The sequence below is a fragment of the Cnephaeus nilssonii genome, assembly GCF_951640355.1.
Source record: "Cnephaeus nilssonii genome assembly, chromosome: 1".
Lineage (NCBI taxonomy): Eukaryota > Metazoa > Chordata > Mammalia > Chiroptera > Vespertilionidae > Cnephaeus > Cnephaeus nilssonii.
In genome coordinates, this window is record NC_137072.1 from 31,583,891 (window position 1) to 31,599,167 (window position 15,277).

Here is a 15,277-nt window from a genome sequence, read left to right on the forward strand (position 1 = left end):
CACTCACGGTACATGGTCTTCATGGTCATTTCTATTATCTTATTGGGGTGGCATAAAAACTTTCATAGAGAACCCAGAACAACCCAGCCAGGTCTGAGGGTGGCCCTTCAAACAATGGCAGTGGGATCGAACTTTCCCTTTAAATTCTGTCTCTTGGGAAAGAAGGCATTCCTTGATAAGTACAGTGACCAAAAAAAGACCCCAAACTCCCATATTAACCTTTCATTTGTTAGCCTTGTTTGTTCAGTGGAAAAGGGAAGAAACACATGTTTGCAGGCTGAGTTGGCGCTAGAAGAATTCAGCACCTGCTCTGGTTCCAAAGGGTACAGTTGGCCAGGAGTCCAGAGTTCAGTGTGCTAAGGGATCCAATCCATGGTGTGCAGCTCAGCGTCAAGAGAATGCAGACCAGTGCAAGTGTTGGAAGCTCAGTCACCACTAGAAAGGGTGTTCCTCAGGCAAGCATGCTGACGAGGACACCGGGTATTGTGACAGCTCCATCCAAATGGGCTGAGATACACCCAATCTGATGGGGTCGGGGAGAGAGAGGGATTTGAGTGGAGGAGTCAGAAGCCTAGTCATCTGAACTTGAAAACATAACATGTACCATGCAAATGCTTCAGGGAGCCAGCCACAGAGGACCTCCCTCCCATGCTGGATCCCACTAGGTTATTGGTGCCAATCTGGAAAACTGCCTCTAATTTGAGCAGAATGGGTTAGAAAAATGTCACTGAACCTGCAGCCTGAATGTCCACTGCAATTTCAGTGAAGGAGCCAGGGAAAGGATTCTCCTTTCCTAGTATTGAGTAGTTAATTTACTTTTTTGGGGGAGGAAGTCCCTAATTTTTCTTGAAAGTAAAAAATAAAAATGTTCAATGCAATTGTGTTTTATATCCTTTGCTCTCCAGTGAGGTTTTGGGGCTGATTTTTGCACGTGGCTCCGTGGCCTCTAGCTTCTTTCTTTCCCACACCCACTCTCAGAAGCCTTGCCTAAGCTACATGAATGCTCATACATCTGGTGGGCATAAGGAGAGTTTATGTGTGAGGGGTGTAGGGGAGATTTGAATAACCCATTTTCAGGTGTCTCAAGTGAGTTTAAATTTGCTAGGTTCTGACCTCTTCTCTAGCTTTTTGAACAGAATCATCTCCTGCTCACAAACTTGGCTTTGTTTATCCATGAATAAGGCACTTTTCTGCCCACAGTGTAGGAAACCAAAACAGCCCTGGGCCCAGGACAGACTGGTACAGTGCAACATCCGCACAATCTCCACCTACCCCCAGCTCCTACAATGGACCATTGAAAACACCTCTTGGATTACCAGCCCCAGTCTTGGGCCATCCAATCAAGAAAACTGGTTGTTTTAAAGATTTGATCTGTTTTAATATACCCTCTGCTTTTGAACCACCAGGCACAAAGGTATTATTTAAATGTCTCTATAAATTTACAATACAATGGAATCTCTCCAAATGGTGAGATCGCATGTGTATGAATACCAGGGAAATAAACAGAATCTTCCCTTCCTTTCTGGGGCTCTTGGTTATAGTCATATGAATTCTCCAAGAGAATTACCCTTTGTAACAAGATAGAGAACGACGGTAAAGCCAAATTAATAAAACAGTGATGGGTAGGCAGGCTGAACAGTATCAAAGAGGAAGAAAAGCCAGGAGCCAGGGACCAGCCGGTGGGTTGGAAGCTAGAACATTGTAACAACGAAGACATTGACACCCATAAGAGAGAGTAAATAGGCAGAAGATACTAGAGGAACAGCTTGAAAATTATCTGTACATCCTTTGATATTCTCCCACAGGAGGTGAAATCTCATTTCCATCTCCTTGAATATAAACCAGCCTCAGGGATTTGCTTGTGAGAAAAGATGATGAAGCAGAGGTGACATTTCCATGCTGGGTTTCTTCCTGATTCTTTCTTGGGACACTCACCTTTGGAGCACTGATCAACCACATAAGAAACTAGTCACAGTGAAGCCAGCATCTTGGAGAGATGATGTAGGGGTAGCTATGCCTGGGTAACCCCAAAGAGACCAGTCTGGGCTCTTGAGTCTTTCCAGCCCAAGTGCCAGACATGTGGACGTGGATGAGCCTTCAGGAGATTCAGAAGGCTGCATCCTGAAGTAGTGTGAGGCAGAAACTACCTATCCCCTCCCCAGCCCTGCCCAGAGGCCAGTTTCCAGAGGAACAAACATTTTGTTGCCATTGAAGGCACTGAGTACTGGGGTGGAGAGTTCTGAAGTCATAGAACAGGATTGGGGAGGTTAGGATTAAATAAGCAACGGTGCAGGAAAGTGTTGGAAGTTAATCTTGATTGAGGATGATGTGGTTCCCATGGAGATTCTGACACACTCACATGGCTGACAGCGAAGGACTGTGAAAAGAATTATTACATTGCCTGATTTTTTCTTACAGTAATTTAAATATTACTTACAACTTCAGAGAATTACATTCAAAAATATCAAAGCTCCCAGCACCTGGAACTGACAGGTGTTTTCATTTTCGGTGATGTTTCTTATCTTTTTCCTGAATTGCTGCTGCTCTACCTCTTTCACTTACCTATTGACTCCTTGGTCACTGGTTTTCTACCCAGTCTTCAGCTTCTGGTGCCTTTGGGATTCCCACACCCTGCATTCAATCAGCCCAGATTATGCACCAAGGCCATGACCAGAGACTTTGTTTCAGGGTTGGCCCGGCAGACCTGTCTTCTAGAGTTGCAGTAATTTATGTACCCCTGACCCTGGACCCTCTCTGCTTCCCTTGATAGACAATGGCTTTTCAATTTCTAACATGCATCAGAACCACCTGGAAAGTTTGTTTAAAAATTTTCCTGGGCCCCACCCCAGAACTGTAGAATCAGTAGGTGTGAGATGGGGCCTGAGAATTTGCATTCTGGCAAGGTCCTAGATGATGCAGGTGCTGCCAGTTGGGGAAACACATGGAGAATAAAATGTTGTTACTCCTTCCCAGCCCAAGCGTCTCACCCAATACTGGACTGTCCAAGATCCAGAAGTCATTTATCTTGGAAAATTCAAATGGATCTATTTACCCAGTAGTCTGCTGGCAGCATAGCATAGGAAGATTCCAGTTGACCTTCTGAGCCTCTATCTCACTACTGTACTTCCTTTCCTGTGCCCTACATCCACTCAAACTTACCATTCACCATCTCCAGCATCATCCACTCTTTCCTGTCTCTATGGCTTTGCTCACACATTCCCTTTCTGGCCATCTCTGCCAAAGAAGCCCCATACTATTAACTGTCCAAGGACCATCGTCAGTACTGCACACTTAAAGCCCTTCCAAATCTCCTACATCCTGGGGGATAGGATAGCTCCCTCCTTTGAACTCTTGAACACTTTGTGCATGCCTCCAACATCACTTATCCAGTCTGTCATGCATTTTGGTTACAGGAAGACTCTACTTTTGCAATTTATGCGTTTCTAAAAACATATTTGAAAGTAATATTAGATGGAAGCTTAATTCCCAAAATGCTAAATAATATTACACTTTAAATTATATCTTACCACTTAAATGTATACCCCTCACTGGTGTTCTTCCAGAATTTTGCCTTTTTTTTTCTTTTACTTCCCTGGCATCATAGACTGAGTTAATTTCAACAAGTATGGATTTGTATCTTAAGATTTACCACTTTGGGCATACTTCATGATTTATAATTGTGACTTGGTTGAGGGTATGAGACCAGATATTCTTGCTAGAAGTTGGCAGTTCCTATTTTTGGTTTTTCATTGTTCACTTTCATAAAATAGTTTTTTAAAAATGAATAAATTATTTTAACTGGGTACACTTAAAAATGGCAGTATGGACAAAGCATCTGAGGCTACTGAAACTAACTTTCTGGTTCCCAATTGTCCGAGTTGGTCAATGTATGCTGTACAAAGGTTGTACAATGTATGCAATTCAAAGGTTGAATATGGAGAAGTAAGAATTTATCTACCTCTCATGTTCTGTCCTGGGCAAGGACTATTCCAGGGAAGTAGAATCAACAGGAGTCAGATTGATTAAAGTAATTCTCAATTACCAAAGCAAACAAGGTTGAGAAGGACAAGTCTTGCCAGATGGAAGGTATTTCATTTCCAGATACAGTTGCTGGTCAGTTAGAGCTAAGGACATCTGTATCTGGAATTCCACAGGCCATTTACTAAGTCTGTCGTGAAATCCCTGAGGAAAGACCATGTGATCACACAGTGAGAAAGTAGCTATCTACAGGCCAGAAAGAGAGCCCTCGCCCAGAACCAAATAGGTTAGCACCTTGACCTTGGACTTTCCAGCTACAAGAACTGTGAAAAATATGTCTGTTGTCTAAACCACCCAGTCTATGGGGTTTTGTAATAGCAGCATGAGCTGACTAAGATAGTTTCCTCATTTGCAAAATGGAGGTGATGATGATGCCTACCCTTCATGGGGCTCTAATGATTAAATAAGATAACATGTACTTTTTAAACTCATACAACTGTAAATTCATTAAATGTGAAGCAACTGTTAAGCTCACTAGTAAGGATTACAGATGAATCTCCAGAAATAGAATGGATGATCTGGAAGAAGGTTTCTGGTCATGAAATCCCACCAATACAGAGTCTGGTGCTCGAAGAGAATGTGTTGACTACATAAATGAAAGAATATATTGATTTGTAAGGGTCAATGCTCCCAGTAACAACCAAGAGACAAAGCTAACTACACTCTAGCCCCGTGGTTGGCAAACTGCGGCTCGCGAGCCACATGCGGCTCTTTGGCCCCTTGAGTATGGCTCTTCCACAAAATACCACGGCCTGGGCGAGTCTATTTTGAAGAAGTGGCGTTAGAAGAAGTTTAAGTTTAAAAAAATTGGCTCTCAAAAGAAATTTCAATCGTTGTACTGTTGATATTTGGCTCTGTTGACTAATGAGTTTGCCAACCACTGCTCTAGATGAATGAGACAGCAGTCCCCAAGGATAATCAGATTCTCTGGACTCCTCTAATGCATGAGCTCTCCAGTCATCTTTGCGTCTGGAGCCAGTCCTCAATTCACAGACAAACATGTGGTGTCTTCAGTCATGGAAGTGTGCTGTCGGATCCGTTCAAGGAGGGACTTGCTGTGGAGTGTGGTCAGCTGCTTCGGGTTGGCCTCAGCTGCAGAGAGCAACTTAACCTGAGTGCACCCCCTTCTGGGGGCAGCCAGCACCCCATGGCTGAGTGATGGGCTCTGGGCCCATCTCTGTCCCCAACACAGGCTACCCTGACCAGGACCACTCCTCCAAGAGCTCTGAGCCTTCGCTGGGCTGCACTGCAGTGACTCCCTCTGACCCTTCCTCCCCTCCCTTCACAGGTACCGATTCCTAACAAGCAACTGGCACCCCAAACTCAGTCTTAACATGGGCTTCCGGAAATGACATCAGTCAATTTGACATTGACCGCCTCTGCAGTAAGAACAATTGGAATTTCCTCAGTACCGACCAACTCAGTTGGATAGGGTGGAGACAGAAAGTGGTAGCAGCGCCCTTTCTCTCTAGAACAATGGTTCTCAGCCTGTTTGTGTTCCTGACACCCTTTTGAATACCAGTCTTTTGGCAGCATGTTTGAAGGGATTAAAATGTATCCCTGGGCAGCACTGTATTGTTCGCTGAGTAAAATCCTCTATTGCCCTGAATACCTTGTAATGGTGCCTTTAAAAATTATTTGACAATGACCCACAGTCAGAAATATATTTTCCATCATGTCTCACTACACTCATACATATAGGTTTATATGTGCAGGTGTGATGGAAACAAAGGAATTATAACAGCTACTTAAAAGCGCTCTGACAATTTCTGTTTGTTTTCAAGAAGGCTGGTCATGATCCACTAAATTGGTTTCATGACCTTCTAGGGTCATTTTTTTGTGCATAAAAATGAAAACACCTTCATTTTATACTTATGAGGCAACAGTTATTGCATGTGATGTAAACACATGCTTGGCTCTCTTTCCAGTGTTTCCCACAGTTTTTCAACCACTGCTTTATAGTAAAGAAAACACATTTTACACCAAGACCCACTGTGTACAGATAAAAGCTTTATGGAAACATGCTTCTCTTCGATATGGGATACACTCTGGTATTTGCTCTTTCAGTTTATTTCATTTTTAACTGGTTAAAACTCAATAAAATTATGTCATAATCCACAAGTTGAAAAATACTACTCTAACATTAATGAAAGAATCCACCCATTCAATGTTCCACCTGAGAGACACTTTCATAATTGTAGGGGCTCTCAGTTGTAATGAAATCTTTTTTCACACATTGATCAAAATGTGGCATCCTGACCTTGAACAGCAGTGTGGCCGATTCAGCGGCATGTACATGTATGCACACACACAGCTCGAGGTCTGCACAGCAGGTCAATGTGGGCTACGGGTGTGGTCACTTGAGAATGTGGTCACTATATTTGCATTTCCTAATCTCTGCTTCCTAAGGACCCCTCAGTTCCTTGCATTATACATAAGAGAATGTTTAACAGAAGTCGTTTAGTCTGTATTGTTTTTAAAAATACATTTGCTGAGTTACTTCTTACCTCAATCTTGACACAGTATAGCAAGAGCTCATTATCCTCATAAATACTGATTCTTACACCTATGATTTTTTTAAAATATATTTTTATTGATTTCAGAGAGAGGAAGGGAGAGAAGGAGAGAGATAGAAACATCGACGATGAGAAAGAATCATTGATTGGCTGCCTCCTGCACGCCCCACACTGCGGTTCAAGCCCGTAACTGGGCATGTGCCCCGACTGGGAATCGAACCATGACCTCCAGGTTCATAGGTCTATGTTCAACCACTGAGCCATGCCAGTTGGACTACACGTGTGCTTTTTCACCAGATCTGTCTTTCCCAGTAATTTAAGAAGTGTAATGCTCTGGCTTTCGTTTTTCTGTCCATTGTAAGAAATCTTGATCCTCCATGTTCTGACTACTTTTCTCAAAAACATGATTTTTACCTGAACACAATACCCATATTCCTCTAACTTTCCTTTTGCTTCCCTGTGCTCTAATGGTGAGTGGGAATCTGAGTTCAGTGACAAAGACTTGTCAGGACAGTATGAGCCCTCCTGAAGGATTCTGAGAGTCCATAGCTCATGCAAGCATAGCGGTTGACATTTATAGTGCCCTCTGATTTCTAAAGAGGATTCAACAAAGGAATAGCCAGTGCTGGCTGAGAGAAGTAATAAGTATGAGGTTGCAATAGGAGAAGCAGAGAGAGCTAAATTATTCTACTAAGAAAAGCAATATGGGAAAGTATGATCTGGGAGGGAGTTAAAACTGCCCCGAAAAAAGACTACTCAAGAGAGGAGAAAAGAACTAACTTCAAGAGAAGAAAAGGCAGGGGATTTCTTTAGGTAATTTTATGAAGTTTTCCTGTGCAGTGTTATCTTTTATTTTCATTTCTCTTGAAAGTATCAGTAAAACCAACGTTGTTTATCTCCATTCATGGGACCAGATTTGAAGTTTGGGTGGGATATGGGAAACTCTGTGTCTGATCTCGAGGTGGCACAGAGTTCAGAGGAAGCTCCATCACATTGGGGTCCCACAGAGGACGGCTTTAGGTGGTAAATGGCAGAGCAAACTCAAGAGAAGGACATAAGACAGAATCCCATCCACCTGGAACAAGAAATGAATGGAGACGTGTTCTCTGTTTCTACCTTTTTTCATGAGAGCACCATGAAATGTTTTTAACAAATGTTCAGGTGTCACAGCCCCTCCTTGGGAGAGGCATTGGAGCCCACTGTTTCCCTTTCCAGTGCAACTGACTTTGGGGAGAAGGAAAAGGAGGCTTACTGGAGAGAGGAGGGGAAAGGGGGGGTGGGTAGAGAATCTGTCAGCAAAATTTGTTATCTTAGCTTGCATTTTGGTGAGAATATGCACATTAATGCCCCATCTGCTGAGAAAATCCACTAGAGATTTTTGGTGATTGGAAGTGATGATAGGACTCATGTTTCCATTTCCTCCCAGCTGCAGGGAAAGACCCCGCTTCTGAGAGAAAAATCAATGACCTCCCTTGGCTGCCTGGTGATGTAGTTCTAATTTTCTAAGAGCTGAGGATAAAAATCACACCTCCAGGCACTAAGCCTTAGAGCACACACCTGTGCACTAAATGGCCCCTAAATGGGGTTTTAGAGGTCTCAGCTCAGTTCCCTCTGCTACCATTGAGTGACTAAATGTCCTTGACAAAATCACTGCTTTTCTTGCTGTCGCACTTTCTCCAACCTTAACACCAAGAAGATAATCTTCTTTCTGGAGGAAAAATAGCCAACCCTCTTCTTTAAGGTTAACCCTTTCACAGCTTCCTTGGCCATTTAGTTTGGTTCTCATTCTCTGGAAATTCAGTATGGATGCTCTGAGGCTCTTCACTTGATTTCTACCTACCTACCTGTCCTGACTTCTCTCCACCTGTTTGACTGACCAGTTTTCTGTTTGTTTTGTTTATTTTTGAGTTTAGAGAGATAGGAAGGGAGAGAGACAGAAACATTGATCAGTTGCCTTTCACCCTGACCTGGGATCAAACCTGCAACCTAGGTATGTGCTCTGACCTGACTGGGAATTGAACCCACAACCTTTGATGTACAGGATGATACTCCAACCAACTGAGCTAACGGCCAGGGCTCTAGTCTGTGTGTGTGTGTGTGTGTGTGTGTGTGTGTGTGTGTGTGTGTGTGTGTGTGTTTTCTTATGACCACAGACTTTGGGTGTTCCCAAAAACTTTGTCCTTGACCTCTCATTTCCTTTCTGTAAACTCATACCCTTCTCTTATCATTGGTCTGTCACCTCTAACTGGAAAGCCCTCACCATAAGCACAATCAGCTATGAAGGCTTCTTAACTCAATTGTTCAATGGTCATCCTGAACTCAATATGTCTCATGCTGGAGGCTAATTCCAGCAGGTCATAAATGCAAGAAGTTCACCAAAAGGTTGATGAACTTTGGGGCTTCAGATCTACATATTATTGCCTGCTGCCAGATAGCTGAGGGCAGTTTCCCCAACCTGATAATCTTTTACTGTTTACCAAACCTTACCTTTGATATGTATATCTGCTTTGCTTTAGGAAAAAAATGTGTTAATAAAAAGTTAGGGGTCCGAACATTCGGGGAGCTTAATCACTAGAACTAAGTTTCCGTCTGGCACCCAAAAATGCCTTCCAAATTCATATTTCTTCTCTAGTCTCTTCATTCATTTATGCAAAGCCCCTTTTCCAGATTCCTGAACCCTAGCAGATGTTGAGAAATACCCCAGCAGTCTCATACATACCCCACAAATGCCCCCAAATTGCAAATAGATTGCTCCCCATCTCTCTCCCACTAATCACTTCACCTTTCCTCTTCTAATCACATGCAGCCAGAAATCACCAAACCCTGCACATTATTTTTTTAATTAATAAGTACTTTTATTGTATTTATTTAATTAAATTTATTGGGGTGACATTGGTTAATGGAATTATATAGAATTCAAGCATAGAATTCTATAATACATCATCTGTATATTGCATTGTGTGTTCATGACCCAAAGTCAAATTTCCTTCTGTTACCATATATTTGACCCCCTTAAGCCTTTCCACCCCCCATTCACCTTCCCATCTGGTAACTACCATACTATTGTCTGTGTCTATGAGTTTTTGTTTGTTTGTTTTATTTCTTCATTTGTTGCTTTCAGTTTTATATCCCACATATGAGTGAAATCATATGCTTCTCCCCTTTTTTCATCTGACTTATTTCACTTAGCATGATATTCACAAGATTCATCCATATTGTCGCAAATGGTAGTATTTTATCTTTTCTTGTATTCCATTGCATATATGTACCATATCTTCTATATTTAATAATCTATTGAAGTACACATTCTTAATTCAATTTGCTCACTGCTCTGGGCATCTATTCTTTTCATTCCCAATGCTACCTCACCTCTCTGCTTCATCTCTTTGTCAGATAATTCATTCTAAAACTGTCTTACTTTGACTAGCAGGTTTAACAAAGAAAGGCCCTCTGGACTAAGTGGGTGGGCTGGTGTTGAATAGCATCTTTTAAGAAGGGAAGGAAACAAGTAAATCCTATGGCTTGCAGCAAGAAAGATGAATATGGAAGGGGTAATTACCCATACCATGAATAGTCTAGGTAGAACAAGGAGCTCTATCTCCATGACCCACACCACCCCTTCTTCTTGAAAGTGGTTTTTTGTTTGTTTGTTTTTTTGAGACTCCATCTGTACTTTAGAACCGAAGTAAGTTCTCATTCTCCTTTGTGGGTTATCTCCCTATTACTTTAGACCCTTCTGTGAATTCCTTCAACATTTTCATGAAGTGATCAAATATTGTCTGGCATTGATGTTTAATTATTTCAGTTGAGTATGTCTTTGATCACATTCCCTGCAGTCATAGAGGAAGAATTTCTTCTGCTGTGTTCTAGAAAAATATTAAGGTGTCACAACCAAATCTTAAATAATTGAAAGATAGGAGTCATGTTTCATAAGGCCCTTGTGGTCCCAATACCCTAGTAAAGAACCATGCACACAGGAAGCAATTAAAGACATCTATTCAACAAATATTTTCCCCTAGATATTATTTTAGGGAATGGGACACAATGAACAAAACAGACCAAATCCCTGCCCTGGTGGGTTATTTTTCTAATGAAGTGGGTAGCAATGAAAAGGGAGTGGCAGAAATAGATCACAGCAGATTGTAAAATAATATATTATTTTATTAGTGGCCCAGTGCACAAAATTCATGCATGGAGGGGGGGTTCCCTCAGCCCAGCCTGCACCCTTTCCAATCGGGGACTCCTTGGGGGATGTCCGACTGCTGGTTTAGGCCTGACCGAGCCTAAACCAGCAGTCGGACATTGCTCTCGCAATCTGGGACCACTGGCTCCTGACCACTCACCTGCCTGTCTGCCTGATTGCCCCTAACTGCCTCGCCTGCCTGCCTGATTGCCCATAACCTCTCTCTGCCTGCCTGCCTGATCACCCCTAACTGCCTCTCCCTGCCTACCTGATCGCCCCTAACTGCCTGAACTTGCCCCCAACTGCCTCTCCCTGCCTAATCACCCCCAACTGCCCTCCCCTGCTGCCAATTTGGTTCTGATTGGTTGGTTTCTATGCCAGTCAGCATCTAAAGCTCCACTTCCTAGGCAGCCATTGGCTTCTCACAATTAACCCAGATTTGGTTCTGATTGGTCGATTTCTATGCCAGTCAGCACCTCCAGGCCTTTCTTCGGGCCTGATCAGAGTGGCAGGGCTAATCAGCAGCCCCCACGGAGGCCCAGAGAGAAATAGAGGCGTGGCTGCTGGCAGAGCCCGGAGAGAAAAAGAGAGGCAATGGCTGATCAACAGCTGCCACGAAGGCTGCAGATCAGACCCTGCCTCTCTCTTCAGGTCTCTCTTTGGGCCTGATCCTCAGCCCCCTTGGCAGTCAGTGGTGGGTTGCCACGGAAATCCAGCACTGACTGCAGGTCTGCCTTCCTGTGTTCGGTTGAGCCTTTGGTTGGTCATTATGGACCCTGGGTTTTTATATATTAGGATGTATTTTAGTGCATATTTATAATTAGTATACGATAATACAAAATACGTTAACAGATAAGCACAGGAGTTAATTATATACTTTGTTAGAAGTTGACAAAGGCTATAGAGAACCATAAAGCAGGGAAGGGGGGATAAAAAAAATACAAGCAGCAGGTGCAGGGAGCAATTTTAAATCAGGCTGCCAGGGAGGCCTCTGAAAAAGTAACATCTGAGCAATTTCTTGAAGGAGAAAGGGAATGAGGCATGTGGCTCTTTGGATGAGGAGTATTCTCAGCAGTGGAAACAGCAACTTTGATGACCCGGAGGCAGATCCAAGTCTGGAGTATTCTAGAAAGTGCAAAGAAGTCACTTAGACTAGGGCAAAGTGAGAGAGGGGGAGGGTAATTGGAGATGAGGAACTGGGCTCCGAATGAGAGAGCCTTGCTGGCCATTATAAGAACATTGACTTTTATTCTGAGTAAGATGAGAAAGTACTGGTATATTTTATTTGGAGTAGAAACTTTTTTGATCACTGTCTGCTGTGAGATCATACAATACAGAGGTAAAGGTGGGAGCATGGGAACTAGCTAAAAGAAATAGTGATCCAAGAGAATGATGAAAGTGGCCTTGACCAAGTTGGATGTATGGAGGCGAGAAGAAGGGATCACAGTGGATATATTTGGAAGGTAAAGCCCATAGGATTTTCTGTGGATTGATTGTGGAATAGGAGAAAAAGACCAAGTTCAAGGATGACTCCCAGGTTTTTGACCTGGGCAAATGAAAAAACAGAATTGCTTTTAATTGGGTCAATAAAGACTATAGTTTATTTGAGGGAGAGGAGTGATATAATAGTCAGGGTTGTCCAGAGAAACAGAACTAATCAGATGTGTTTATGTATGCAAAGAGATACATTAAGGAGACAAGCTTGCATGATTATGGAGACTGAGAAGTCCAAAATCTGCAGGGTGGGTCAGCAGCCTGGAGACCCAAAGAAGAGCCCAGAGTTCAAGTCTGAAGGCTGTTTGCTGCAGAATTTCCTCTCGCTGAAGGAGGTTAGTCTTTCATTCGTTGGGGGGCCTCTAACTGATTTGATGAAGCCCACACACATTCTGAAGGGCAATCTGCTTTACTCAGTCTACTGATTTAAATGTTAGTCTCATCTAAAAACACCTTCTCAGAAGCATCCAGAATAATATTTGAATTTGATCATATATCTGGGCACCGTGGCTCAGCCACATTGATATTTAAAATGAATCATCACAATTGCAACTCCAGCTTTGGAAATGTCAAGTTTGAGATGTGTATTAAATATAAGTGGAGATATCGAGTGCTAACTTGGATAAAGGAGTGTTGAGAACAAGACAGAGGATCAGGCTGGAGATACAAGTGTATGAGCCATCAATAAATGATTTTTAAAGCCAGGCCTGGATGAGATCATCTGAGGAGTGATGATAGAGAAAAGGTCCAAGAATTTAGTCTTGGGATATTTCAACATTAAGAGATTGGAAGGTGAGGAGTAACCAGCAAAGCAGATCAAGAAGTAACCATTGAGATAAATACTTATAGCAATTACATGCATGATATAATGACTGAATATGCACATATAAAAGGCATAGTGAGTGAACATGTATTCATATAATAAATGAAATAACAATAAATTAGAATTAAATTATATGTTTAATAGATAGCATCACATTTATTCATTAAACAATGAAACGAAATCCATTGTGAAAAGTAACCCTCAGGGTTTTATCTGAAAGGCAGTGACCCAAAAGCAATGGCATACATTTAATAACTCATGGAGATAAATACCACTTGTCCTTTAGAAAAGGAAGAAAATAAAATCATAAAAGATTCAGTCACCTATCTACAAAAGCAAGTAGGATTAATTCATTTAAATGAACTTTATTTTCTTAGCAGAATTGACTTGTTGCTTAAAGGGCCTCTACAATGTCATTTTTCCCCCAGACAAATGTGTCTTTCTATACCCATTTCTGCTGCTGCCTGAGCCCTTTCTGTGATAAAGCATCTAGAGTGATATAGTCTGTTCTAAATCTAACACCTCCTTCGCTAAGCTTCTTTCCTTTCTTTGGCACCAATAAAGGGTAATAAAACTGTAGGATTGTGCTATTAAGAGCAACCTGCTGTTTTGCTCCCTACTTTATGGGTGGTAAGGAAATACCTTCTTATATCAGTGATTTTGATAGCATATACCCAATCTCAGCAAACATTTTCTAGAAAGGGTCAGATTGTAAACATTTGGGGCTTTGTGGGCTATATGGATTTTGTTGCAACTACCACCTCTGTCTACTGGTGAAAGCATCGAGAGACAACATGTAAATGAATGGGTGTGGCTGAGTTCCCATAAAACTAATATCTATAAAAGCCCGCTGCAGATCAAATTTGGCTCTGGATCTATAGTGTACCGACCCTGCCCCAAGCCATAGATCAGTCCCCCTGAGCATTAGTCACTGTTCATCCTTAAAGACCAACTCTAATGCCATAACAATCCTTTGATGTAATGAGCTCCACACAATGGAGGAAAAGTAAAATGAACAGGTTGTTGCTGCTGCCACTTTTATTGTAGATGTTTCTTAATTAACAATACCTACATGTAAGCCTTGGCCAGGTAGCTCAGTTGCTTAGAACATTGTCCTAATATGCCAAGGTTGCAGGTTTGATCCCCAGTCAGGGTGCATACAAGAATCAACCAATGAATGCAAAAGTAAATGGAACAACAAATATCTCTCTTTCTCTTTCTCAATCAATTAGTAAAAAAAACATTTAAAAATAGCCACAAAGTAGTCATGTTGGGAAAGGTCTTTTTTTAAATCTTTATTGATTAAGGTATTACATATGTCTCCTTCCCTCCCCCCCATTGCTCACCCCCCAGCACATGCCCTCACCCACCTTGTGTCTGTGTCCATTGGTTATGCTTATATGCATGCATACAAGCCCTTTGGTTGATCTCTAACCCCTCCCTCCAACCTCTACGGCCTTCTCTCTGAGGTTTAACGGTCTTGGGAAGGTTTGTGAAACCAGTACATCCCTTGATTCCCTAGCGTTTCTCTGAGCATATTAGAGAACAGGACTACCAAATGGTAAAACGGGAAATTACATTACTGGGTATGGAATATTAGAACCACTTGTTCAGATACATGGATATCTCTTTTGCGTACAACATATTTTCTTGGCAATAATCTGAAAAGTCTGGAGGTAAAAGAAATTAGATGTGATATCCTTTTTGCTTTTGTCATTAAGTTTCTAAGTAAAGATCTGACTCTTCAAAAGTGCACTCTGTTTAATTCAGTCCCAATTTAACGTAACCTCCTCTTTAGTAGTTCCTATGGAGGATTTCACGTGTTTCTTTCGGTGTCTCTTTCAAGATGAAGATTCAAAGAAAGATTTTCTGTCTGTGGTAGTTTGATATAAAAAACCCATTAGCAAACGTGAAATGTGTAAATTACACAGAAGGCTCTAAGATGTGGCTTAAATTGTCGGGGCAGCGACCCTTCTCCTGGAAGCTCTTGTAGAGAAAGTGTACTTGTTTCAACAAAGGGCTGGAAATAATACCCAGAAAATCCACCTCCATGATCAAAGATGGGCTTCTTTTTATTGAAGATATATGTTATGATAGGAATAGCTAAAAAACAGTTTTATCCTTCCTTTACAGCATTTTCCTTGGCAAACATAGAATTTTAAATGCATTTCTGAATATATCCCAGAGAACATGGATCAGTGCTCACTGACTCATCTGATTCAA